General features: G+C 41.7%; 1 protein-coding gene across 2 annotated transcripts in view; it reads left to right on the top strand.

Moving 5' to 3' along the window:
- Positions 1-281: 281 nt before the first annotated feature.
- Positions 282-27653, top strand: part of LOC144689757 (transcriptional-regulating factor 1-like) — a 131471-nt gene continuing 104099 nt past the window's right edge. For both annotated transcript variants that reach the window (XM_078557136.1, XM_078557135.1), the window contains exon 1: positions 282-343. The gene's annotated coding sequence lies outside the window, so the exon portion shown is untranslated. The remainder of the gene's footprint in view (positions 344-27653) is intronic.

The raw sequence follows: 27653 nt of genomic DNA, 5'->3' as shown, positions 1-27653 counted from the left end.
ACATTTCATAGTTGATCCTGTGGAACTGAAGATGGGGAAAATGAAAATCTTTTTAATAAGTTGCCTATGTGGTATTATTTAAATATTTTGTGTTGGTAATACCATTAATGAGGCGTCTATTTGCAGTCATCGACTTGAATGATCTAATGGAGTGGGGTGGTATAGGATAAGAGGAATTCATTTGTCATGCACCCACTGAAGATTGCTGTGAAAGTGATTAGATTTGAGATTTATCCTCGCACCAACTCAGCAAATTGATATTTCTGCACTATTAGTGAAATATTTTTTTGTTCTTCAGATAGGTTTGCTCCTGAATGCTGTGCACCAATCAGACTCCTATTGCGTGAGTAGAAAAATAACATCCTTTTACAATATTGATGCGTAAACTGTTAAGTGGTTGCTGACTGGTGACAACAACCTGTATTTATGTAACACCTTTAACATGCTAAAATGTCTCACGGCGCTTCATGGGAGCATTTTAAAACAAAACGATGAAACCAGGTTACATAAGGATAAATTTGGGGAGATGACCACAAGCTTGGCTGAAGAAGCAGGTTTTAAGGAGCAGCTTAAAGGAGGAAAGCAAAGGAGGGAGGTGGAGAGATGTAGGTATGGAACTCCAGGGCTTGGGCTGAGGCAGCAAAGGCGCAGCCACCAATGGTGGAGCAGTTCAAATGGGGGCATGTTCAAGGGCCCAGAGATACATGAGCTCAGATACCTCAGGTTGTGGGGCTGGAGGACATTGCAGGAAAAGGGCGGGGTGAAGCTGTAGAGAGATTTGAAAACAAGATGTGAATTTTAAAATCAAAACCCTGTTTGATTGGGAGCCAATGCAAGTTAGTGAGCATGGAAATGATATATTAACAGGATTTGGTGCAAGTTAGGATGCAGGCAGAAGGGTTTTGGATGACATAGCATTTACGGAGGGCAGAATGTGGGAGACCAGCCAGGACTGCATTGGAATTGACAAGTTCAGAGGTTTAAAAAAGGCATGAATAAGGGTTTCAGCCACAGATGAGCTGAGGCAGGGGCAGTTGTTACAGAGATGGAATAGGTTGTCCTAGTGATGGCAAAAATATGAGGTTGGTAACTTATTATGGGGTCATATATGATACCAAGGTTGCAAACACTCTGGTTTCAGTCTCAGACTGTTGCCAGGGATAAACCTGGATTCAGCAGCTAGGGAATAGAGTTTGGAGTAGGTTTGAAGCAGTCCCACCCAGCTGGACAACAGTGGAGAGGCATTGGAGGAGGATCATGTGGTCAACTTGAAGTCAAAGGCTGCAGACGAGTCGAGAAGGATGAGGAAGGAAAGTTTACCTTTGCCAGTCACATATGATGTCATTTATGACTTGAAGAGCCTTTTTGGTGCTGTGGTAGGGGATCCAAACATAGAGTTCCAGAAAAGACAAACACGGATTTTGTGGGCTACTACGCATTCAAGGTCTGGGGAGAGGAATGAATGGTTGGAGATGTGGTGATGGTTTGCATGGATGGTTTGTTTTTGAGAGGGGTGATGACAGCAGATTGACAAGGACTTAAGGGAGATTGGAGAGAGCCTAAAGAGTTCAGTGCTAAGACAATGGGGAAGGTTTAGAGAAATTTTGGCAAGACGGGCTAAGAGAATGGAGGGACGTGAAAGAGCTAACTGATTAAATGGTCTCAATCTTGCTGACAGAAGAAATCCATGAGTTCCTCACACATGTTGGAGGTGAGGAGAGAGGTTTCGGACTGTGGTCTGCAGTAGAGAAAAGAAGCTGAGTTATCTTTGCGTTCCAGGATGATCCTAGAATAGTGAGTAGTTGTAACTTGACTAGAGCAGGACCTGTGAGAATGTTGTGTGATCTAGCCAGACCTGGTGATGGATAACGAAACCAGTTGTTTGTTGTGTCCTTTGGATTTAATCAGAGTGGAGATGAGGTTCATTCCAGTTAGTGGCTAGTTTATTGGAGGTTAGTGCATCAAAGGTGGAGGTGAGGGTGGGATTAAGCAAATCATTAGTTCCAGAAATGTTGTGTTCAATGGACAGCCAAAGACTAGATTGTTAGGACTTTGTAAGTGCTGTTGTTAGAAAAGCTATCCTGCAGTTCACTTACATGTCGTCGCCCCCCCCCGCAAACACACACACACACGCGCACACCAAACCCCCAATGAAGGAGGTCGGGTTGAGGTGTGAAAAGGTCATGCGAGTGGAGTGTGATGCAAGGAAGCAATCAGAGATAGGAATGATGAGACGAGCAAGACCCACCTGAGATGGCTAAGTCAACGGGGTGGCCATGAATATAGGTTGAGATGTTTACATGGAGGGAGATATTTAGGTTGGAAAGAGGGCAGTGAGTTCAGGAGAGAGAGAGCATTGAGTTGAGATGGAAGTTGAAATCAACAAGAATGAGAAATTGTTTGGCTTAGAGACTGAGGGAAGAAAGCAGTGAAGGTATTTCAGTGAGAAAACTTTTATCATACTTGGGAGGCTGTTAACATGAGAATTTTTAACGAGGTGAGAGGGATGGAACAAGGTGAGATGCTCTGAGATGGAGAAAATGCATGACAAGTCGGGCCAAAGAGTGATCTGGTGATAAGTGCCACCACGATGATCTTGGCAGGGCAAATGATGGAAGGTATAGCCAAGTGGGGAGGCTTCAAGGAGGGGAGAAAGTTGTTGAGTGGAATCTAAGTCTGCTGGTGTGGGCATAATGGTGGCGGGGCCAGAAGGGCCTGCTGTGGGATGTCAGTTAAGTTCATCAATAAGCCACTAAAAGCCAATTGCTGAAAAGAAAGACATGTTGCCAAAGCTTTTTGTCTTGCACTCACCAGGCCAAATGCAAGAATACCAAATTTCAAACGGTAACAACAATTTATACTACAGGATGAAAAGGGCTGCTGATTTGGTTGGCAAGTCAACTGGTTGACTGAGACATAGCCATGGAAAAAGCAACCTGGAACAATAGACTTCCCATGCTTCCAGGTAATTTAAAAAAGGCGGAAGGTTTGAGCATATTCCTTTGGTCTGCAAAGGGTCCCTGCATATGAATGTATGTTGTTTCTAGCAAACATAAATGAGCCATGTTATGAGCTTGACTGGTTATCTTAAATTGGTTGTTAATGTAGCTATTAGTGTACTCAGGATTATTTAGCAAGTATTGCCCAGTTGAGGAATCACATCTAACTGTAGACATTCTGGGCTTTGCAAGCACAGGCTGGTTGTCGTTGGTTTGTACACTGCCTATTAACAACAGCCATTCATAGACTGTACATCCTGACAATTGGTTGATTGAATCAAGCAAGAAGTTCCTCCGACTATTTTGTAATAGGCTTGCTCCTTTCTCCATGGCAACACCTCAGCCAATCAGGTTGACTTTCCAGTCAATCAGCACCCCTTGTTCTTCTGTAATATAAATTGTTGTGGTCATTTGAAATTTGGCATTCTTGCATTTGGCCTGAGGAGTGCAAGACAAAAAGCTTTGTCAACATGTGTCACTTTTGGGAGTATTAAAGCCAATTATCCTTGAGCCCACTGGTTTTAATGGTAGCTCAGGGTTTAACAAGCCTCACGGGATTCCTGAAAGTCGCTCAACAAGTCTAGTCAGGTTTTCCAGCGGCATACATTGTAGGTCCCTTGGCAGGCAGTTGGTGCTCGATCAAGGGAAATGGCATTTGGTAGAGGGGGAGGCCCTTTAAGCCTTGCTTCTGACACTCTTTATCTCTCCTCTCCCCCCCGCCCCCAAATACTCCCTTGCAGCCATTCCCCTCCCTGTGACCTCCATCTGCCCTACTTCCCGATCTTGAGGGACCCAATAATGGTTGCTGGTGAAGGCCTCAGAGCACTACCGCAGCAGCCACTACTTGCAGTGGCACTGCCAGCAAGGAGACTTGACAGTCTCTGGCTGGCGGCTCTCAAGAGCAGGTTTTCTGTCTTAGTGGGGCCTTGATCATGTGGGAGGCCCATTGCTGACCAGGTTATGTGCCTGTTTGCACCAAAATTGCATTGAGCCTCCTGGGGAAAAGTGACATGGTGTTCTCACCAGTTCTCTTGGTGTCGATGTAACCATCCTCAATAGGTTCATGGATAAATGTTGCACGTTACAAGTTCTGATTTTTTTTTTAACAAGTCAGTAGGTTTTATGATTACAGTTTTGGAATAAAAATCTTGGAGCACAGGACTTGAATTGATGAACATAACTCAAGCCCTCAGCTTTGATGTTTACTGTTTCGTGCCATGAAAATTAAATTTTAAAATTCAAGTCAAAATTCATAATTTTCCTTTTTAAGGAATCAATTAATGTCTTTCAGGGTTGTCACAGTTAACAAGTGGGATGCAGGCTTTTCTGAGGTGTGCTTGTGCACTTCTTCGAAATATCCCATCCTGTGAAGGTCTCTGCAAATTTGCTTTTAAGAAGTGTTTGAACCAGAGAATCCAGGTTCCTTGACCTTGGGTTCAGGCTAATTGTGTGCTGTGTGTCATTGGATGGAAAGTCAGAGGCAAGTCTGCTTTCATCATCCCAGGATATCATAATTCAGTTTTGCATGGCTCAGTAAATTAATTGCCTGAGGTTGTGGCTTCAGGCCTCATGAGGGCGGCTGTCCCATCTCCGGCTCTCCAGTTCCAGCAGTGTCAGTGGTAGTGGCGGCCACTGTTGGAACTGCAGTCAGTCCCTGAGCAGGAGCGTCGCAGCAGGCTGAAGTTCAGGATAAGTGGGGCAGCCTCAGTGGGGCCAGTACTGCAGGCCCAAGGGTCAGTTGCAGGGTGGTCAAGCGTTCAGGGCCTTCCATGGCTGCAGGGTGTTTGAACTGAAGGGAACACCTCCCATATGCCTGCTGCCAGGATATATCTGGTGGCCGAATCATGAGGTGTGGATACCCCTGGTGGCAGTGAGAGGAGGCCCTTAATTGACCACGAAAGTGCCTCCATTGGCCCAAGAGTGGGTGTGCTTACCCTGCCACTGGTAAAATGCCAGTGGACGTGGGTTGGCCATGGTCATGGCCTACCAGCCTGCTCCAGGTGTGGGAGAAGGAATGAGTAATGGCAGTGCACTATTTTGGACTCGTCCCTGCAACAGGTCCAGAGTGGCTATAAAGAAAATGCAATATAAATTTATCAAAGTATTGCCAGGGATAAAGGGTTTGAGTTACCAGGAAAGGCAACGCAACTAGGTCTGTGTGAGGGATTTGGTAGAGATGTTAAAAAGGCACAAAGAATAGACATCGTCAAGATAAATTATTTCCATTGGCAAAAGAGAACAAAAGCTGTTGATTTCAAGATAAATAGACAGATTATAAGGGATTACAAGAAACTTGTCATAGTTATTGATATTTGGAATACTTTGCCACAATTGAGGATTAATATCAAATTGATTACAATAGTCAAAAAGATATAGTATGGTTAATTTAAAAGTACACCACGGTAAGAGTTGGAAGGCAAGTACAGACTGTAACAGTTACATTTGTCCACTTACATCCATTTATTCATCTATCTGTACATTTGCTGTGTTCATGACCCATCCATCAGGATTATGCCTGTAGTCGTAAATTCGTTCAACCCCATCAGCTCATAGGGCAATTTTCTAGTTTTGATGCTTCTTTTTGCTCCTACTCTTAGCTCAATACGGTTCTAAATGCTTGAAAAATATTTTCTCTTGAGGTCAATTCTGTTAGATTCTGATCCTGAACCCCAATTCTTTTTGTCTTTCCGCTGCCCCCCTGATTCTTTTCCCTTCTGACCACCTCCGACACGATTCCTATGTTATATATAGTTTGGTGGATGGATTCCAAGTGATGACAGTTGAGGGGCAGTGTACATTCTGAGACACTGTTGCTGGCCTAAGCATCTCCTTTCTTGCATTTAACCAACTGTTTATCTTGTCCTGCATTTCCTGTCTCTTTCACAGTTCATGAAGCCACTGATCGCCTGTGTTTAGCCTATTTATTTTTCCCCCACGCCTGAATATCAAATACCAAATGAGCTAGCTTCTGGCTACCAGATTCTGCCTGAATGCCATTTAACTGTGTGATGGAGCTATGCAGAACATTGGACTTCACATCTGAGATTATTATCCTGAACCAGCAACACCTAAATCTCTTATGCCATCAAATCAAGGTTGCTTATTGTCTCTCCCTTCCCATGCCCAAACAAAAGTTGTATTGTTCCATTTATCGCCCCCTTCCAATTGAACCAATTTAATTGCCTTGGGCTCTGCACTATAACTGACCAATAGCTATTACAAACTAAACTGTATATGGAAATAACCATAAGAGCTCAGAAAGCAAATAATTGCCGCAGCCAAGCACATTCAGACAAAACATACAGTCCACAAACACGATACAAAAACGCACCATCTTGAAATAAAACAAGAAACCAGTGAGAGCGAAAATATTCTTAATATATTATGACAGTGCTCCCTTCTACTCTAACATGGACATACATTGACCTTAACATGAGGATAATGCGTTCTCCATTTACATGATATCCCACACTCTCATCTAATTCACCATGAACTGGGAGGTTCACAAAAATGAATAAATATATAATCTCAACTGCACATCTAATATTAAAACAGAAAATTTGGCAGTAGTCAGCTGGTCAAACAGTATCTGTAGGAGAAAAACAAATCAAGTGTCTGATTTGTTACGCGTGTCTCTACAAAATTAGTTTTTGGTGTACATTTTTGTAACAATATTAAGTCAAGTATGAGAAACAAATAGAACACAACACCTTATTGATACTAACAACAAAAAACTACTGCGGATGCTGGAAATCCAAAACAAAAACAGAATTACCTGGAAAAACTCAGCAGGTCTGGCAGCATCGGCGGAGAAGAAAAGAGTTGACGTTCCCTGTCGCTTGCCATTTTAACACTCCACCCTGCTCTCTTGCCCACATGTCTGTCCTTGGCTTGCTGCATTGTTCCAGTGAAGCCCAACGCAAACTGGAGGAACAGCACCTCATCTTCCGACTAGGCACTTTACAGCCTTCTGGGCTGAATATTGAATTCAACAACTTTAGATCTTGAACTCCCTCCCCCATCCCCACCCCCTTTCCATTTCTTCCCTCTCCCTTTTGTTTTTTCCAATAATTTATATAGATTTTTCTTTTCCCACCTATTTCCATTATTTTTAAATCTATAACTGTAATACCCTGTCAGTCTTTCCACCCCACCCCCACTAGAGCTGTACCTTGAGTGTCCTGCCATCCATTCTTAATTAGCACATCTTCTTAGATAATATCACCACCTTCAACACCTCTTTGTTCCTTTTGTCTGTGACATCTTTTGATTATCTGCTCCTATCACTGCTTGCTTGTCCCTACAACCACCCCACCCCTGCAACTTCTCTCCCCACCCCACCACCTTAAACCAGCTTATATTTCACCCCTCTCCTAACTTTACTCCGTTCTGCTGAAGGGTCACGAGGACTCGAAACGTCAACTCTTCTCCGCCGATGCTGCCAGACCTGCTGAGTTTTTCCAGGTAATTCTGACCTTATTGATACTGCTGTGAGAACTTTGTGACCTTGGCAACCACATCTATTCGAGAAGAAAGACATTTGCTTATTGCTGAATGCTTCTGACCTTCAACCTGAAGTTTGAATGCTTTCTAATCTGTAACATTTCTTGATCAAATAATAAAATTCCAAATTTAAGTGCAGCAATGTTTACTACCAGTTCTTAGCATTAAAGGGGCATAGCTCCACCTTCAGAAAATAATAAATTGTGCATTACATGGCCTAAAAGTGTAATTCTCAAACCAGCATATCATCTGATGTACCATGAGCAATACTTTCATAGAATCGTAGAATAAGACACCATAGGTCTTTCAGCCCATCAAATTTTTTGAAGAGCTGTTCAGTTATTCCCATTCCCTTTCTCTTTCTCCACATGTTTGCAGTTTTTCTCCTTTAAGTATTTATCCAATCCCCTCTTGAAAACAGCTGTTCAGTCTTTATTCACCACCCTATTGGGCGGTGCATTCAAAATCCAAGCTATTTGTTACATAGAAGGCTTTTTCCTCACATTGCCAACAGCTTTTATGAAAGGTACTAAATTTGAGCTTGAAATTTACAAGTAATTGCAACTGCCTCTGCATGATCTAAACCTTGGTTTTCCATTTTTATGCAGTGGCAAAGAAGGACAAAGGAAAGCCATGTTTTTTTAAAAATCGTAGTAAGTTCTTCACTAGGACAGATGCAAGTACTGCAGAGAAGGAGGCAGCAGTAGTGAAATTGGGTAGGATTGGGTTATGGAAAAATACATAAACGATGTACTTCTTGAGAGAGAAGTCGATTCATATGGGGTATTGACATGCTGCCTGATTATAATGAGTATTTTCTGCATTTTTTTTTATTTCCGGTTTCCAGCATCTGCAGTGTTTTGCTTTTTAATGAAATATTATTGCTGGCCCAATTTGGATTTCAAACACTTGTTTCGAAAACCTCAAGACTGAAGGATCGTATATCCTTTTCTTAAAGTTGCTTTGGTCTTCAGTAGTGCAGTTGGCAGCTGGACTATCATTTTGAAGGCTTTAATTAGATCACCGCTCAGACACCTAAACTAAAGGGACGAAAAACCAAGGTAACAAAACTTGACCTGATAATTTTACTGTTCAAGTTACAGTATCATTGTGGTGAAGTTGTATCTCTTCAGGTGGAATACCAAAACTGAAATTATTATCCTAATTGGAATATGATCATGGAACTGTACAAGGATGCATCACTACTTCTCTTTACTGTTCCAGCTCCCTTGCTGTTTGTCTTCTGTTAGTGATTTGACCACATGGTCATTTTTTGCTTCCCCACAAGTTCTAGTGTCTCACCATTAAAATAAATATTCTGGTGTGTCTGTTTCAGAACCCCTCACATCCCCACATTGAAAGCCATCTGCCATAGTTTTAGTCACCCCCTTAGCCCCTCGATTAATTTCTCCTTCAATTGACACAAATTACTTTCCTACATGTCATTTATAAAATTGAATACATAACACAATTCATTCATCCAAGACATGTATATCTGTGTATTTGTATTTGTCTATATGGTTGTGTGTGTGTGCATGTTATGGTGAAAAGCAGAGGTCCCAGTACAATCTTTGGTGCTATGGCAAGTACTGACCCCCAATCAGAGAATCTCCCCTTTATCTTTACACTCCATCTCCCCAAGCAATTACCAACATAGATTAGTTTTTTAAAATTTGTTCATGGGATGTGGGCGTTGCTAGTTAGGCCAACATTTATTGCCCATCCCTAATTGCTCTTGAGAACTGAGTGGCTTGCTGGGCCATTTCAGAGAGCAGTTAAGATTCAACCACATTGAAGTGGGTGTGGAGTCACATGTAGGCCAGACAAGGTTAGGATGGCACATTTCCTTCCCTAAAGGACATTAGTGAACCAGATGGGTTTTTACAACAATCAACACTGGTTTCATGGTCATCATTAGACTTTTAATTCCAGATTACCAAGGTTATCTCCAATTCCATCTATTTTAATTTTTGGTGTTTTCCTGCATAAACCTTATCAAATACCCTGTCATCCATAGACACTCCCCTATCCTCTATGCCAAAGGTAACTCAACTAGATCGGTCAGACATAACCTACCCGTCACAAATCTCTGCTGCCTCTCTTCAATCAGCTCGTACTTGTCTAAATGCAGTTGCCCTGTCTCTAATCACTAGATTCCATTGACATCCCCCAAACTGATAAACGGACAGGTTTTGAGTTATCTTATTTTTCTCTCCTTCCCTTCGTAAGTAACGGGTCTTGACTTTGCTGTTGACCTCACTAGTGGAGCAGAGAAAATAACTCGCTACACGTGGCAATACAGGTGTCAGATTTTGTCATGAAAGCATTTACAGGGTTATGGGGATAGGGCGAGGGAGTGGAATGAGTTGGACAGCCCTGCCAAGGAGCAGACATAGCCACAATAGATTGAGTTGTTTCCTTCTGCCCTGTATAATTCTATGATTATATGTCACAGCGTGCTAATGTAACAGTTCAATGGACCAAAGGCTTCATGCACTTAGGTTTTTGGAGTGGACAATTCATTTTAAAAGTTTAAAAATGCTTGTGTTCACCAATTTTCTTCCATTGTAGGAGTTGTAGAACAAATATGCAGCTTGTGTTTACATGTTTACCCTAATAATGCTCAATCCTTACAATAGCCAAGAGACTTCAACATCCATGTGATGTATAGCCTGGTCACTGGGGAAACTGGCTAGCGCAGTACTATGAGCTTAATTTCCACAAAACATAAGGGATGCTTCAGCATTGTAAGTGAGAGCATAAAACATAAGACATAGAAGCAGAAATTAGGCCATTCGGCCCATCAAGTCTGCTCCGCCATTCAATCATGGCTGATAAGTTTCTCAACTCCATTCTCCCGCCTTCTTCCCGTAACCTTTGATCCCCTTACCAATCAAGAACCTATCTATCTCAGTCTTAAATACACTCAATGACCTGGCCTCCAAAGCCTTCTGTGGCAATGAATTCCGTAGATTCACCACTCTCTGGCTAAAGAAGTTTCTCCTCATCTCTGTTGTAAAAGGTCTTCCCTTTACTCTGAGGCTGTGCCCTCGGGTCCTAGTCTCTCCTACTAATGGCAACATCTTCCCCACGTCCACTCTTCCAGGCCTTTCAGTATTCTGTAAGTTTCAATCAGATCCCCCCTCATCCTTCTAAACTCCATCGAGTATAGACCCAGAGTCCTCAAATCTTCCTCATATGTTAAGCCTTTCATTCCTGGGATCATTCTCATGAACCTCCTCTGGACCCTCTCCAGGGCCAGCACATCCGTCCTGAATACGGGGCCCAAAATTGCTCACAATATTCTAAATGTGGTCTGACCAGAGCCTTATAAAGCCTCAGCTATGCCAACATTGCATTTGCCTTCCTAACTACCACGTCAACCTGCAAGTTAACCTTAAGAGAATCCTGGACTAGGACTCCCAAGTCCCTTTGCACTCTAGATTTCAGAATTCTCTCCCCATTCAGAAAATAGTCTATGCCTCTGTTCTTCCAACCAAAGTGCATGACCTCACACTTCCCCACATTGGATTCCATCTGCCACTTCTTTGCCCATTCTCCTAACCTATCTAAATCCCTCTGCAGCTTCCCCGCCTCCTCAATACTACCTGTCCCTCCACCTATCTTTGTATCATCTGCAAACTTAGCCAGGATGCCCTCACTTCCTTCATCTAGATCATTAATGTATAATGTGAAAAGTTGTGGTCCCAACACTGACCCTTGCAGAACTCCACTAGTCACTGGCCGCCATCCTGAGAAGGACCCCCTTATCCCCACTCTCTGCCTCCTGCCAGACAGCCAATCTTCTATCCATGCTAGTACCTTGCCTCTAACACCATGGGCTCTTATCTTACTGAGCAGCGTCCTGTGCGGCACCTTGTCAAAGGCCTTCTGGAAGTCCAAGTAGATAACATCCATTGGCTCTCCTTTGTCTAACCTACTCGTTACCTCCTCAAAGAATTCTTAACAGATTTGTCAGGCATGACCTCCCCTTGATGAAACCATGCTGACTTTGCCCTATTTTACCATGCACTTCCAAGTATTCTGAAATCTCATCCTTAATAATGGACTCTAAAATCTTACCAACGACCAAGGTCAGGCTAATCGGCCTGTAATTTCCTGTCTTTTGCCTCACTCCCTTCTTAAACAGGGGGTGACATTAGTGATTTTCCAGTCCTCTGGGACCCTCCCTGACTTGAGTGATTCCTGAAAGATCACCACTAACGCCTCCACTATCTCTTCAGCTATCTCCTTCAGAACTCTGGGGTGTAATCCATCTGGTCCAGGTGATTTATCTACCTTCAGACCTTTCAGTTTTCCTAGCACCTTCTCCTTGGTAATGGCCACCATACTCACCTCTGCCTCCCGACTCTCTTGAATTTTGGGGACGTTACTCGTGTCTTCCTCCGTGAAGACTGACGCAAAGTACCTATTCAGTTCCTCCGCCATTTCTTTGTTCCCCATTATTACTTCTCCAGCGTCATTTTCCAGTGGCCCGATGTCCACTTTTGCCTCTCTCTTACCCTTTATATATCTAAAAAAACTCTTGCAATTTTCTTTTATATTACTGGTTAGTTTGCCCTCATATTTAATCTTCTCCCTCCTTATTTCTTTTTTAGTTGTCCTCTGTTGGCCTTTGTAGGCTTCCCAATCCCCTGGCTTCCCACTGCTCTTCGCCGCATCGTATGCTTTCTCTTTAGCTTTTATGCTGTCCCTGACTTCCCATGTCAGCCACGGTTGCCTCGTCCTCCCTTTAGTATGCTGCTTCTTCCTAGGGATTGAATTTTTGCTGTGTCTCCCTTATTACTCCCAGAAACTCCTGCCATTGCTGTTCCACTGTCTTTCCTGCTAGGCTCATCTCCCAGTCAATTCTGGCCAGCTCTTCCCTCATGCCTCTGTAGTTAGCTTTATTCAACTGTAATACTGCTACATCTGCTTCCAGCTTTTTCCTCTCAAATTGCAGGGTAAATTCTATCATATTATGGTCACTTCCTCCTAAGGGTTCCTTCACCTTAAGCTCCCTTATCAAATCTGCCTCATTACACATCACCAAATCTAGAATTGCCTGTTCCCTAGTGGGCTCCACCACAAGCTGCTCCAAAAAGCCATCTCGTAGATATTCCACAAATTCCTTTTCTTGGGATCCACTACCAACCTGATTTTCCCAGTCTACCTGCATATTGAAATCCCCCATGATCACTGTAACCTTGCCTTTCTTACACGCTGTTTCTATCTCCTGGTGTATCTTGTGCCCAACATCCTGACTACTGTTCGGAGACTTGTACATAACTCCCATTATGGTTTTTTTTTTACCTTTGCGGTTCCTCAACTCTACCCACACAGATTCTACATCATCTGACCCTACGTCGTTTCTTGCTATTGATTTAATATAATTTCTTACTAACAAAGCAAGCCTGCCCCCTCTGCCAACCTGCCTATCTTTTCAATAGGATGTATATCCTTGGATATTTAGCTCCCAGTCCTGATTCCCCCTGCAGCCATGTCTCCGCAATGCCCACCACATCATACCTGCCAATTTCAATCTGCGCCACAAGCTCATTTACCTTTTTTCATATACTGCGTGCATTCAGATACAACACCTTCAGTCCCATATTTCCCGTCCCCCTTCTCATTGTCGTCCCTTTATCTGATGTGCTTGAAGTTAGATTCCTAGCCCTTTCCAAACACTCTGTCCTATTTTGTGTTCTGGAGACTTTAATAGCCTCTCCTGGGCTCTCCTTCCTTTTCAGTTTTTTCATAATTTTCCATGAAGTTGAATCCACCCCCCCACATGCTAACCTGCTGCTTTGTTTACCATTAGTCCTACTACTTGGAGTTTTACCCTTCCCTTCCCCCTCCCACTTTCTAGTTTAAAGTCCTGTTGACCACCCTATTTACCCTTTTCACTAGAACATTGGTCCCAGATTGGTTCAGGTGGAGACTGTCCCAACGGTACAGACCCCTCCTGTTTCAATACTGATGCTAGTGCCCCATGAAATGGAACCCCTCTTTCCTGCACCACTCCTTTAGCCACGTGTTTACTTCCCTTATTCTCGCGTCCCTATGCCAATTTGCATGTGGCTCGGGTAGTAATCCGGAGATTATAACCCTTGAGGACCTGTTCTTTAATTTAGTTCCTAGTTCCTGATAATCCCCAAACAGGTCCTCTTTCCTAGTCTTATGTATGTTATTTGTCCCGACGTGGACCACAACAACTGGATCCTCCCCCTCCCTCTCCATTGCTTTGTTTGCTGAGATCAGATGAAGTGAAAATTGAAGGTTTAATGGTACATTGAGAAGAATTCCAAGTTCCTAAAATCAGTAAAGGACAGTACTTCCTGAGTTGATCACTGGGCCTCCCTCCACTCCTTTTAAGGAAAGTGGAAAGATAAGCCACTGCTGATCTCTGACAACACAACGGTTTCTTCAATTGACAGGAACTAGAATAGACTGCTTACAGTTTACCAGCAGTTTGAGTGGAGGTGGTTCGTGCATCTGAAAAACTTGATTTGCGTCAGAAAAATTTGTATGTAGCCCTTGAAGAAATTATGGAATGTTAACAGGCACTTAGTAGTTTAAAAAGTATTCCTTCAGAGCGATAACATGCTGCACTGTTGGTTACATGGTACGACAGAGCAAAAAGCTGATGCATATTCCACTTTCATTCCATGTATTGAAAACACATGGATCTGTTTAAATAGCTATGACTAATAACGACTAATAAAGTGAAAGGCCAAGTATTTGTCTGTATTTTTGGCTATCCAGTTTGTAGCAACGAAACATGATTGCTCAGTGGCTGTCTAATTGTACAACCAGTATGGGGTGTACCAAATGGTTTGTCTTTTGTGAAAAAGGATTGAAATGTGGCTTTGATGATTATGATGCATGCTGATGTCAGATGAGTGATACTTTTTTGAAATGCTGTGATAACTGAAAGCAAATATATCAAGTTGTATGATCACGTAACAAAAAGGAAAGCATTGCAATTTAAAATTTGGCGACGGTTTCCTCTTTTTAATGGGGTAAAGGTCAAATGGAGAAATTTGCATGAAATGATGGTCAGTCACGGAAGGTTTGCCCATTACATCTGCAATCCTCATTATCCTTTCTTTTAATTATAATGGAGTAAATGTAGCCTTAAATTGAAACCTCTTTTGACTTGTGCATGTTATCCATTACAATAGAATCCTTCAGTATATTGGAGAAAGTTACTACAAGTTGCATTTAAATAATTATGGAATGTTGAGGAGGCAGTTTTGCCCATGCTACAGGGACATCGCTGAATAAGTTTTAACATGGAATAAGTTTGAGTTGATATTTTTTTTAAATTAAGGCGTGGATCATGTTGCCAAGGATGCATTTATTGTTATGCCGTATTGGTAGTGGGCTTTTCCATGCTTCAATCCTTGCTTTCTCCATTATCCTCCTGAGTTATGTAGCTCTAAGTACTTGAGACAATATCCAAGTTTGGACTGAAACAAGTTTTAAATGTACTAGTGGATATTTCCAAAATCCTTTTTCCACTGATTCATGAGATGTGTTGCCATCGCTGGCAAGGAAATTTTTTGATTTCTACCTGTCTCTGACTGAGGTGATCACATCTTCTGTTTCAGCTGTTGTCCTCCCAACTGCAGTTCCCATGTTCAAAGCTGCCAGTCATAACAGTCCTGTTCCTGTTGGTGTGCCCTTACTGACAGGTCCTTCTTAACCCAATCTAGCAGCCTCTTCCAGTTGCCTTACCTTTCTCTGGTTGCCAATGCTCATGTCTTTTGGCCCATTGTTGCTTTTGCCAATTCTCCACTAGCCCTAATCTGGGGCATCAGTAATCTGGCATTACTTCTACCACTTTATTCTAACTCGGTTGTTTGGCTGTGATCTGCCAGCAACCATTTTCTCTTGCCTTCCCGACAATGGGGAACAGGGAAACCGGCACTGAGCTTTTTTTTTAAAAAAGAAGCATTTAACTCTAACTTCTGGGTTTGTGTGGCTCAACTACTAACTGTTTTAAGCCACGATGGGAAGTATGAAGCATTTGCTCAATTAATCTCAAGTGCCATGGAGCAACTTGAGTGAATGGCATACTCCTCCTGTAGTCTTAGATGATTTTCATTAATTGAGAGTTGATGCTGAATTTTGTTGAGGTCCTTCAACAGCACCTTCCAAACCCATGACCTCTACCACCAAGAAAGACAAGGGCAGTAGATGCATGGGAAAACCATGGCCCTCAAAATCCCCTCCAAGCCACACATCATCCTGACTTGGAACTGTATCGCCGTTCCTTCACTGTCACTGGGTAGAAATCCTGCAACTCCCTTCCTTCCTAACAGCACTGGGTGTACCTACACCACATGGACTGCAACAATTCAAGAAGGCAGCTCACCACCTTCTCAAGAACCAGAAAGAATGGGTAATAAATGCTGGCCCAGCCAGAAATGCCCACCTACCGTGAAAGAGTAACAGGAAAAGGGCTTGCAGTTGCTCGGTGTCAAACGTATGGCAGACTGAAGATTGAAGAGGCACACAGAAACAGAATTTGACATGGGAATTTAAAAAAAAAATGAGGCTTGGGAATCTTGAGAGTTCATGGAATCTACAGCAGAGGAGGAGGTCATTCAGCCCACCATACCTGTGTCAACTCACTTCAAAAAGACTGTCCAATTAGATCCGCTTGCTGTTTCCCAACAGCCCTGCAATCTTTCGTTTTCAATTATATATCCAATTATTTGATCTGTTTCCACCAGTTTATAAGGCAGTGCATTCTAGATCACCATAACTTGCTGTGTACAAAAGAATCCTCATCTGTCCTTTTTACATGAAATTAATTTAAATAAATCTAAAAATTTATTGAGGAAAATGAGCAGCAACTATGAGCGAAGATGATTATTTTGACAATTCGGTACCCCCTCTATAGTTTAAAAGGAGGTCTGCATTAAACCGGAAAAGCTAAATAAGCTGTAATGTGGTAAAATGATTCAGGTAGAGCCAGTTTACCAATACTTTCAAATGCTTACTTTAATCCTGAATTTTCAAGTCCATTTAATGTTTTATAGTAGTTATTAACCCCTTGTGCATTGTCATGGGAACTAGTTGTCACTAAGCAACTACCTTCAGTCAAGAGAGAAGCCATCTCGAATGATCACAGAGCAACAATGCTCCATGACCAGCTGATGGCAAGTGTGTAGCAGGGCAAGCTGCATTTGGAGCTTTTTATTGATTTAACCTTCAACCCTGTAGTTAGGAGACTGGCATTCTACTGCTGCGTCTTACAGGCCAGCCTTCATCATAATGAATTTTTGTTTGCTACTCGAGTTACTCTGCCAGTCACAGGAAATGAATTCCATGAAACAAAATTTCACACATGCACAGATGAAAAAGGTGCACAGAACCAGAGCCTGTGATGAACTCAAAAATCGTAAGACTTTGGGGAAATCTTATGAATTGGTAATTTTTAAGCAAAATAAATGAACGTTGAAGCATTATTTTAAAATGTAGCAATTTATTGGACCGTGAGTGGGGTGGGGCAAAATGGGGCAAGGTTATGTCGATAACTAGTTTTTTTTTTGCTTGCTTGTGGAGAAACAGTAGTGGAGTAGTGCACTTAGTGCAATATTATTAGATATTAAACCAGACCTCCATGATAATTGAATCTAAGTTTTGTGACGAGGATATATGTACATTTTATACATTGTATATAATCATATATATTACTTGAGGATAGAGCACCACGGTAAGGGAACCACAGTAAGATAGGGGATGAAGGAAAATATCCCCAAGTGTTTTGGATGTAGACATAGGCTGTCTTACGTAATGGATTATTGTGGGGTTTTATGCTCTGTTCATGAGCAAATATGTAACATTTTCATTATGATCTAATGAGGATGGTATAGCTAGTGTTAATTTGCAGGGGCGGTAGTTGAGGGTTCAAGTTCTGGTTAGCCAGTAACCTGATGTCAGACAGCACAGCAGCAATGATGGAATCTGGAGTGGTGGTGGCTCAGTCATGCTGAGTGTCTTTAACATGGATCTGAAAACTTGAAAGCAATAAGTAGCATTTTTTTTTTCAGCACCTTTCAGACCACAGGGCATCCCAAAGTGCTTAATAGCCAATGAAGTTGTTTTGAAGTTACTGTTGTAATCTAAGAACATTTGACTGCACGCTTACTGATGTAATTTGCATGAGGCAATATGGAAATAGGCAAAAAGTGGAAATAAACATTAAGGCACAAGTGGTTATGTAGTGATGGGAACATACTGTAAATCCACAGTGTAAGAACACAATTCATCTTTTAATATCTAGCAAGTAGTTTTGGCAAGAGAAGAAAGTTATTTCTATCTGGAGCCAGTTTTTTTTTTGTATAAATGATAGGGACTATTACAAATGAGTATTTTGCATTACCTGTAAGGTAGGTTGATTCAAGTAATATATTGCTTCATTAAATTTGTGATATTAGGATGATAAGCAAAACACCATCCTTAAGATGGCAACAGGTACGCATGAGAAATTACACAGCATACTCTGGACTACCTGTGAGAAGCACGACACAAAATATACACATTTTTTGCGTGTTCTTGATTTGTCTATACTAGTTATTGTTGAAGTTGAGTCAAATAATGAGAGTGAGGGATGTTGCTGGAGACAGAATTTGGTTCAAAGGTAGGAAATGGAGCATGGCCATAAATGGAAACTTTTCAGACTGGAGAGAGGATGAGTCGTGTATTCATGAATATGCTTTGAAATCCTGCTATTTAACATGTCTGTGTTCTGTTACAGGAATGGATTCTTCTTGAGGATAGCATTTCTGCATTGAAATCTCAATATATCCCACTGGCATTCATTTTAAAATTATATTAATTAAGAAAAGTTTCATTTTTCTCTGCAATTCTGAGTTGCATTCATTAAAATGTTGACCATGCCATTCTGATGTGCTATGTTGAAGGGTCAGTGTACTTCAGCGAATCAGGATAGAATGTGGATTTGAGCTGTTTTCCATGCAGTGAATCACACACATAGCCATATCACTAAGTGGATTAGAGATAGAAAGCTGATGGGAATGAAGAGAATATTTTATGGTAGGAAAGTAGCCTGCTTCCAGGCTCCTTGCATCGTGCGGTAGTTTGTGCCCAAGAAACCAAAGGAGATGGGGGAGAAATGCTTCCCCCATCCTTCTCAGACCATCAATTATAGAAACTGAAAAATATTGCAAAGTTATATTAAAGAAAAGGTTTAAGCAGGGGGATGGAACCAGGGTGTTGCATTAGGATGGATGAACAAGGTGCACAAAGGATTGCGAGAGACAGGTAGCACTCGGGGAAGAAATCGTAAGGGTGTTAGGTGGGGTCAGACTAAGGGGGAGTGCAATAAAATCTAAATTAGATTTACAGTAAATATATGTAAACAAGCATAGTGCAGTATGTATGTTGGTGAGCTGCAGGTGTATATAACCACATGGAAGCATGACGTTGTGGCAGTAACAGAGATCTGGTTCAAAAAAAAAAGGCACAACTAAACATTCCTGGATACAAGGTGTTCAGGAAAGATAGGGAAGGAAAGAAAGGAGGAGAGCAGTCAGTTTTGATTATGAAGAATATTAGTGATGCTGAGAATTATGTTCTGCAGGAGTCAAGAGTAGAATCTATTTGGTTCGAGATAAAAAAAACAACAGAAGCACCGTACACCATCAGGTGTGTTTTATCGGCCACCAACTAGTAGGAAAGATGTAGGGGAACAGATTTTCAGGGAAATTATAGAAAGTGCAAAAACTATAGAGGAGTGATAATGAGGGATTTGAATTATCTTAATGCAGGTTGGGGGTAGTGAAAGTATGAAGGGCAAAGAGGACGCATAGTTTCTGAAGCATGTTCAGGTGAATTTTCTTGATCAGTTTCTGCCCAACAAGGAAGGAGGGATTGCTGGATCTGGTTCTGGGGAATGAGGTTGGTCAAGTGGACCAAATGCCTGTAGGCGAAATATTTGGGAACAGTGATCATGCCCAAGGACAAGGATCAGCTATCATAAAAAATACTTAATTGGAGGAGGGCCAATTTTGGTGGGGTGAGAACAGATCTGTCCGAGGTACATTGGAATCAGATTGGCAGGCAGAACTGTAATTTAACATGGGCTGTCTTTAATCGAATCGTATTTACAGTCGAGGTATATCCACACAAGGGGAAAAGGGTGAGCAACCGAAGCCAGAGCATTGTGGATGACACAAGAGATCGGATGAAGCAAAAAAGAGCGCATCTGACAGATGTCAGGTTGATGATACAAAATGAAAACCAGGCTGAATATAGAAAGTTCAGAGAAGTGAAAGAAGCAGGAGCAGCAAAGTATACAATAAGAAACTGGCAGTCCGTGTAAAGGGGAACCCAAAAGTCCCTTTAGTCATGCTACTCCTATAAAAAGGCCGTAAGAGGGAGGGCGTGGCCAATTAGGGATCTACACATGAAGATGCAAGGCATGCTGTGGCAATAACTGAGCACTTTGCGTTTATCTTTACCTAGGAAAAAGACAGTGCCAAAGTCATAGTGGAAGAGGAAGTAATTGAGATATTGGCTGGGCTAAGCATTGATAAAAAGGAGGTATGGGAAGGCTGGCTGTACTTAAAAATGATAAGCTACCAAGATCAGATGAGATGCATCCAAGGATGCTGAGAGAACCAAGGGTGGAAATTGCTAGTTCACTGGCCATAATCTTCCATATGGATATGGGAATGGAGCCAGAGGACTGGATGTGAATGTTTCACCCTTGTTCAAAAATGTGTGTAAGGATAAACTCATCAGCTGCAGGTAGATCAGTTTAACCTCGGTGATGGGAAAGCTTTTATCAACGATAATCCCAGACCAAGTTAGGTCATTTGAACAAATGTGGATTGATTGAGGAAGGCCAATATGGATTATTAAAGGTAAATTATGTTTAACTAACTTGATTGAGATTTTTGCTGAGCTAACAGAGTTGTTGAGGGTAATGCAGTTGGTGGGACATGTGGACTTTCAAAAGGCACCTTAGAAAATGCCACATAATAAGCTTGCCAGCAAAGTTGAAGCCCATGAAATAAAAGGAACAGAGACAGTTAGGATACCAAGTTGATTAAGTGGCAGGAAACAGTAACAAGCAGTTGTTTGTGGGGTTCTCCATGTTTGCTACAAGACCACTGATTTTCTTGATAAATCATTAATGCCGTTGACTTGGATGTCCAGGGCACAATTTCAAAATTTGCAAATAATACAAAACAAGTAAAGTGAATTTTGAGGAGGATGGTGTTAAATTTGAAAAGGGCATAGACAGGCTGGATGGTGGAGTGGACGGACATGTGGCAAATTAAAATTGATGCAGAGAAGTGTGAATTGGGACAGCCCTTTTGGTGGGAAGGATGAGGAGAGGCAATGCAAACCAAGGGCGCAATTCTAAAGATGGTGCAGGAAAGAGACCTGGGGTTATGTGCACACACAATTGTTGAAGGTGACAGGGAAGGTGGAGCAAGTGGTGTATGGGATCCTAGGCTTTATAAATAAATGCGTAGAGTCTAAAGGCAAGCAAGTTATGATGAACCTTTATAAACACTAGTTTGATCTCGATTATGTCCAATCCTGGGCACTGCACTTGAGGAAGGATGTGGTGGAGGAAGTAGGTAGTCTTTGCTTAGTGGGAAATTGGCTGGAAGCTGAATTTGGTGTCAGATATGATGCTGAGCTTCTGAAGAAACTTTCAGCATGATATAGTGACAGACGAAGCAGATTTATGTGAATGAAATACTCTAAATCTCAAATTAATGAATCAAGGTAACGCTGTGGAAACAAAATCTTCACCATTTCTGTCAACTTCATCTGCAGAAAATGAATTTAAACAGTGGAATAATTTCTTCAGTGTATAAAATAATTTTACTCTTGTACAGCCCTACCCAAGCTATATCAAACTGAGCAAAAATATTTGCCTGATTTATTAAATATCCTTGCCATCACATTGAAGTAAATCTCCTCATTCAGCTATTTGAGCCTCACAATAGACCACAGGAAATTAATGACTGGCTTTGTAACCTTGGCTTTCTAACCTTGGCAACTAACGATGATTGGTTAAATGGATTTCAAGTCGTAATAGCTAATTTCTCTTGCCTTGATTATTCTTAGACAAGTTTTGCTGTCAATCAAGATGGGTGGACTTGTGCTGCACTTGTTAAATTTCATGGGGAAATTGCATGAAGTTTGAATATTGCAGGACACAGGTTTAGAAATGGAGACATATGCAGTGATACAGTAGCATGTAGCTCCTATCACAAATGATGTCATGTTCAACTAATACTTTAGAAATTTGCTGGTTGTTTTTTTATGATGTCTATCGTTTTTGGAGCAAGTTGTTGTTAGCTTTTCAGCAACCAAGCCTGAACCTTTCAACCGCTCATTAATATGATGACCCTTGAAATAAAAGCTATGTCAACACAATAATGGACAATGTTGCAAATCATGGGCCAGAATTTCTGTGGACGTTAATCTCATGGTGTTTGCTGTTGACTGGGCCTTGCACATTTAGGTTTTAATTTTTGCAAGTTGGTGCAAGTGTGAGCTTATAACATCACAATGAGGGAAACGGGGAATCTGGGACCTAACTGAACAAGACAGGGAACTAACTGTGGTTTCCCCTTAACCAATCAGATTGAAGGATTGTGAAAATAACAGTACAAGTACTGAGGGGGAAGCATATTGTTGGCGAATTCAATGCCAAATCAAATGCAGAAAGAGAAATAGACTGTGGAAGAAATGGAGAGGGGGAGAAAAACAAGTGACAAAGGAAAAGTAAAAGAGAAATTTTAAATTTCCCATTTTTTAAAACCTCCAGCAATTAAAATCTAAAAGAATGAATGTTCTACACTGTTAATTTTTAGTGCGAAAGAGGTTGTTTTACATTTATTGATGCTTACTATGATATTAAAGGTGAAGTGGACAAGACTTGGCTTCATGTGATGAATTTGGGTAGGTTTTGTGTAAAAATACAAACCATCTATTGAAAAGAAAATGAAGTTGGTCATCTTCAGTGATCTAGGGAACATGTATCATGGTATTTGAGTAATTAATTTTTGGTTATTTTAAGTTGGTAATGGACTTTTTTTTTCAACAAGTGGATTTTAACCACAGAGATGACAGTTATGCACCTACATCTATGTATAGTACATCGAGTGGGTAAAGTGAATAACAGTGATGCATTTAAGAGGTAGTAAGATAAGTACATGGGGGGGGAAATGAATAGAAGGTTATGCTGATGGGGTTAGATGAAGTAGAGTGGGAGAAGGCTCATGTGAAGTATATTGAGCGGCATACCGAGTTGGGCTAGATAACATATTTCTGTGCTGTAATCCTTTGCATTCTTATCTATCATGCAAATACAGCAACTTTATGGTGTTCAATGTATTTGCATGATGAGATAGATGATGAGATGCTGTTTTTGCCAAGCTAATGACAATGACATGTCTCTATCACAGTAACCATACATCTGCCTTTGTCTGAAGCTGTTGTGGCATTTGCACATAATAACACGAATGCTATTAGCCTCACCATTACTTTAACAATGTATTATGGGCCCATTTGAAATTTCTGGTTTGATTCTGGACCTGACTAGGTATCGCAGACCTGCAACGTCAACTCTGTTTCTCTGTCCTCAGATTCTGCCAGACCTCCTGAACATTTCCAGCATTTGCTATTTTCATTTCAGATGGGCAGCATCTTCAGCATGTCATTCTGCGCTGAGTTAGCAATCCGAAATTTGACACTTGATGTGCTCCATTTGATTTTAATGCACTGGGTTAGAGATTCTGAAAGCTGACTGGTGTTTGAGCTTGTGATTGCCATCCAGTAACCTCTGTTAAATTGGGGACGTGTTTGGACATTATGGGCACCTTGTCTTGATCACGAATGTTCAAGGAACACTTCAGGAACTTCTCTGGTGTTTGCTGTCTCGTTTTGTTTTTAAACCAGCAAAAAAATAGCGACTTCCTATACAGGCCATCAAAAGAGAAGTGGAGTCCATCTGTTGGATAGTTTGATAAAACCTTGTGCTAAATATAAGTTTGTGTTCTGACATACTTCTAGCAGAAATGTTTCCTCCCTTCACTTTGTTTCTGTAGAAACAGCAACAAAGTGAATTTATTCTGTGTTTACATCTTTACTGATGAGTTGCTTACTAACTTTTTTTAAAAAGCTTTAAAAATTAGTTATCTCAATTCCTTAAAACATGCTTTCCTTCTATTTTCAAACATGTTTTAACTATTGTACTTCCGACTATTGTATATATAAAGTCCACTTCCAAATTTGCATGTAAACACCTTTGCTGTTCTGGATATAGGAAGAAAGAAAGACTTGCATTTATAATGACCACCCAGCTTCTCAAAGTTCTTCACAGCCTGTGAATATACACTGTTTTGATTTTTATTTTCTAATTAGGTACTTAAAATAATTTCTCCTCTTTACTGATGATACTGACCTTCAGTTGAGTCCAGTCTCATGGCTGGGGGCACTCCTTAGACATTTCTCTCAAATAGCTGCTCTTAACCTGTGCACCCAGGCTAAGGATACTTGTGCCTTCTGCAAACGCCTACCATTGTGGCTCCCAGTGCAGCTTTTGTAATGTTTGCCATTTTCAAACTAAAAACATGATTTGGTGATGTCTGATTAAGTCTGTCCAAAGTGTGTAACCGTGTGAATTTGCCACTTTAAAGTTTGAGAATTCTCTGCTTTCTTTCCAGATCTTGTCTCTAATGCACTTGTTATAGTTCTTCTGTTCTGTATGACAGTCTTAACCATAGAAACCAATTCATAGATTTATGGGGTTAATTATCTTTTTTTTTCCAAAAAAAAGATCGCTCTGTCTACCTCTTTCTCTTTTCGGTAGCTCTGTATGCTTCTCCCTTTCATCTGTTTCTCCACTTTCTTTCAGGAGTGAGTAGTAGGACCACATTCTGGTCGTGATAGGAGTTACCAATGGCTGCAGGCTACATTTAGGTGCAGGTTGTAGGGAAAATGTATCCTTCAGTGGCCTTGCTGTTTCCATCCCTTCCTAACCATTCAGACTTGGCCTCGCTTGCTCCTCTCCATTTCTTATCCTTTCACCTTCCTGCTACCCCTTTCCCTTCCTACTTTTTCGAAATTCCATGTAAAATGACCAATTTCATAGGAAAATCCTCACTCCCTTTGAACTGAAATATCACCCTAACTAAGCTGAAATAATAGATCGCAGAGTGAATGATGAACTGTTGTACTAATGAGTTATAGCACTGAAAGTGAAAGCAAAATACTGCGATTGCTGGAAACCTGAAGTAAAAACAAAGTGCTGGAAAAACTGGCAGCATCTATGGAGAGAGAAACAGAGTTAACGTTTCAAGTCCAATATGACTTCTTCGGAACAGGAGAGAGGTAAAAATGTGATGGGTTTTATGCTGTTGAAGAAGAGGGGAGGGGCAGGTGGAGCAAAATAGAAGGGCAGGAGAGATGACAAAGATGTCATGGAACCCAAGACAAAGGGAATGGTGATAATGGTATTAAAGACAAAAGTTTTAGTCCAGAATAGGTATTTATAGCAGAAAAAGGGGTCAGCGCTGTCTGCAAGCAAAAAAATGAGAAAAAGATACAGACTGGCATTTGGAAAGAGAGGGTGAGGGTAGTGGGGCGAGAGAATTCAAAATGGAGGATAGATTTCATGACTGAAGTTATTGAACTCAGTGTTCCAGAAGGCTGTAAAGTGCATAATCAGAAGATGAGGTGCAGTTCATCCAGCTTGTGTTGGGCTCCACTGGAACATTATAGAAGGCCGAGGACGGAAACGTGAGCATGAGAGCAAGATGGTGAATTGAAATGGCAAGCAATAGGAAAGTCGGGACTATGCTTGGGGACTGAGCACAGGAGTTCCGCAAAGTGGTCACCCAGTCTGCGTTTAGTCTCCCAATGTAGAGTAGACCACATTGTGAGCAGCAAATACAGTAGGCTAAATTGAAAGAAGTGCAAGTAAATCGCTGCTCCACCTGGAAGGAGTATTTGGGACCTTGGACAGTGAAGAGGGAGGAGGTAAAAGGGAAGGTGTGAAACCTCCTGCAATCGTATGGGGAGGTGTTGGGGTGATAGAGAAGTGGACTAGGCTGTCACAGAGGGAACAGTCCCTTTGTAATGCTGAAGGGAAGGTGTGTTTGGTAGTGGCATTGTGCTGGAATTAGTGGAAATGGCAGAGGATGATGCTTTGAATATGGAGGCTGGTGGGTTGGAAAATGAGGACAAGGGGAACCCTATCATGGTTCTGGGAGGAAGAGGAAGGGGTGAGGGCAGGGTGCAGGAAATAGGTCGGACACAGTTGAGGGCCCTGTCAACCACAGTGTGGGAGAATCCTCAGCTGAAGTAAAAGGAAGACGTATTAGAAGCGCCATTGTGGAAAGTAGCAGAACAGATGTGACGGAGACGGAGAAACTAGGAGATTGGAATCAAGTCCTTATAAGAAACAGGGTTGTGAGGAGGTGTAGTCAAGGTAGCTGTGGGAGTCGGTGGGCTTTTAATGAATATTGGTAGTCAGCCCATCACCAGAAATGGTGACAGAAGTCAAGGAAGGAAGGCAAGTGTCAGAGGACCCTGTGAAGGGGAGAGGTGGAAATTAGAAACAAAATTAATGAATTTTTCCAGGTCCGGACAAGAGCTTGAAGTGGCATGATACAGTCATTCAAGGCAATCAGGCCGATTGCATGGTTTTGCAAAGAGGAAATCATTCTTCTTGGAGTCCTTTGGAGGAGTCACTTGTGCTGTGGATGAAGGGGAACTGGTGGATGTACTGTCCTTAGATTTCCAGAAGGCACTTGATAATGGGCCACATCAAAGGTTATTGCGGAAAATAAGAGCTGATGATGTAGGGGGTAATGCATTGGCATGGATAGAAGTTTGGCTGGCTCTCAAGAAACAGAGGGTGGGCATAAATGGGTTTTTTTTTTGCTGGTTGGTGGAATGTAACTAGTGGTGTGCCACCAGGATCAGTGCTGGGCCCTCAACTTCTTACAATTTACATAAATGACTTGGATGAAGGGATCGAAGGTATGGTTGCTAAGTTTGCTGATGATATGAAGATAGGTAGGAAAGTAAGTTGTGAATAGGACATGAGGCTACGAAGTGACAGGTTGGGTGAGTGGGCAAAGATCTGGGAAGTGGAATATAATGTGGGCAAATGCAAAATTGTCCATTTTGGCAGGAAGAATGAAAAAGAAGCTTTTTATTTAAATTGAGAGAAATTGCAGAGCTTCAGGGGGATTTGGTTGTCTTAATGCATGAAAGGCTAGTACACTGGTACACCAAGTGATTAGGAAAACTAATAGAATATTATCATTTATTGCAAGGGGAATTGAATACAAAAGTAGGGAGCTTATGCTTCAGTTGTACAGGATAATGGTGAGACCACATCTGGAATACTGTGTACAGTATTGGTCTCCTTATTTAAGGAAGGATGTAAATGTGTAAGAAGCATTTCAGAGAAACTAATACCTGGAATGAGTATGTTACCTTATGAGGAAAGATGGACAGGTTAGGCTTATATCCACTGGAGTTCAGAAGAATAAGAAGCGACTTGATTGAAACATATAAGGTCCTGAGGGATCTTGACAGAGCCGATGTTGGAACGATGTTTCATCTTGTGGGAGAATCTAGAACGAGGGGTTACTGTTTAAAAATAAGGGGTTGCCCATTTAAGACGGATGAGAAGAATTTTTTTTTCTGAGGGCCGTGAGTCTTTGCAACTCCCTTCCTCAAAAGGCATTGGAAGCAGAGTCTTTCGATGTTTTCAAGGTAGAGGCAAATCCTTGATAAACAAGGGGGTGAAGGGTTACCGGAGTAGGCAGGAGGTTACAGTCAGATCAGCCATGATCTTACTGAATGGTGGAGCAGGCTTGGAGGGCCGAGTGACCTACTCCTCCTCCTCCTCCCCTCCTCCTCCTCATTCGTATGCATCAACATATCAGAAAAAGCGTTTTTGGAGGGGGCCTGAATAGGACTAGAACAAGGAATGTTGCACCTACCCCACAAAAAGACAGGCATATCTGGGGCCCATGCAGGTACCCATAGCCACTCCTTTTATTTGGAGGAAGTGAGACAAGTTAAAGGAGAAATTGTTTAATGAGAGAACAAGTTCAGCCAGGTGGAGGA

The sequence above is a fragment of the Cetorhinus maximus genome, chromosome 14, assembly GCF_964194155.1.
Source record: "Cetorhinus maximus chromosome 14, sCetMax3.hap1.1, whole genome shotgun sequence".
In the NCBI taxonomy this organism is placed as follows: Eukaryota; Metazoa; Chordata; class Chondrichthyes; order Lamniformes; family Cetorhinidae; genus Cetorhinus; species Cetorhinus maximus.
The sequence above is the reverse complement of the archived record's forward strand: the minus strand, read 5'-3'. Positions and strand labels throughout refer to the sequence as shown.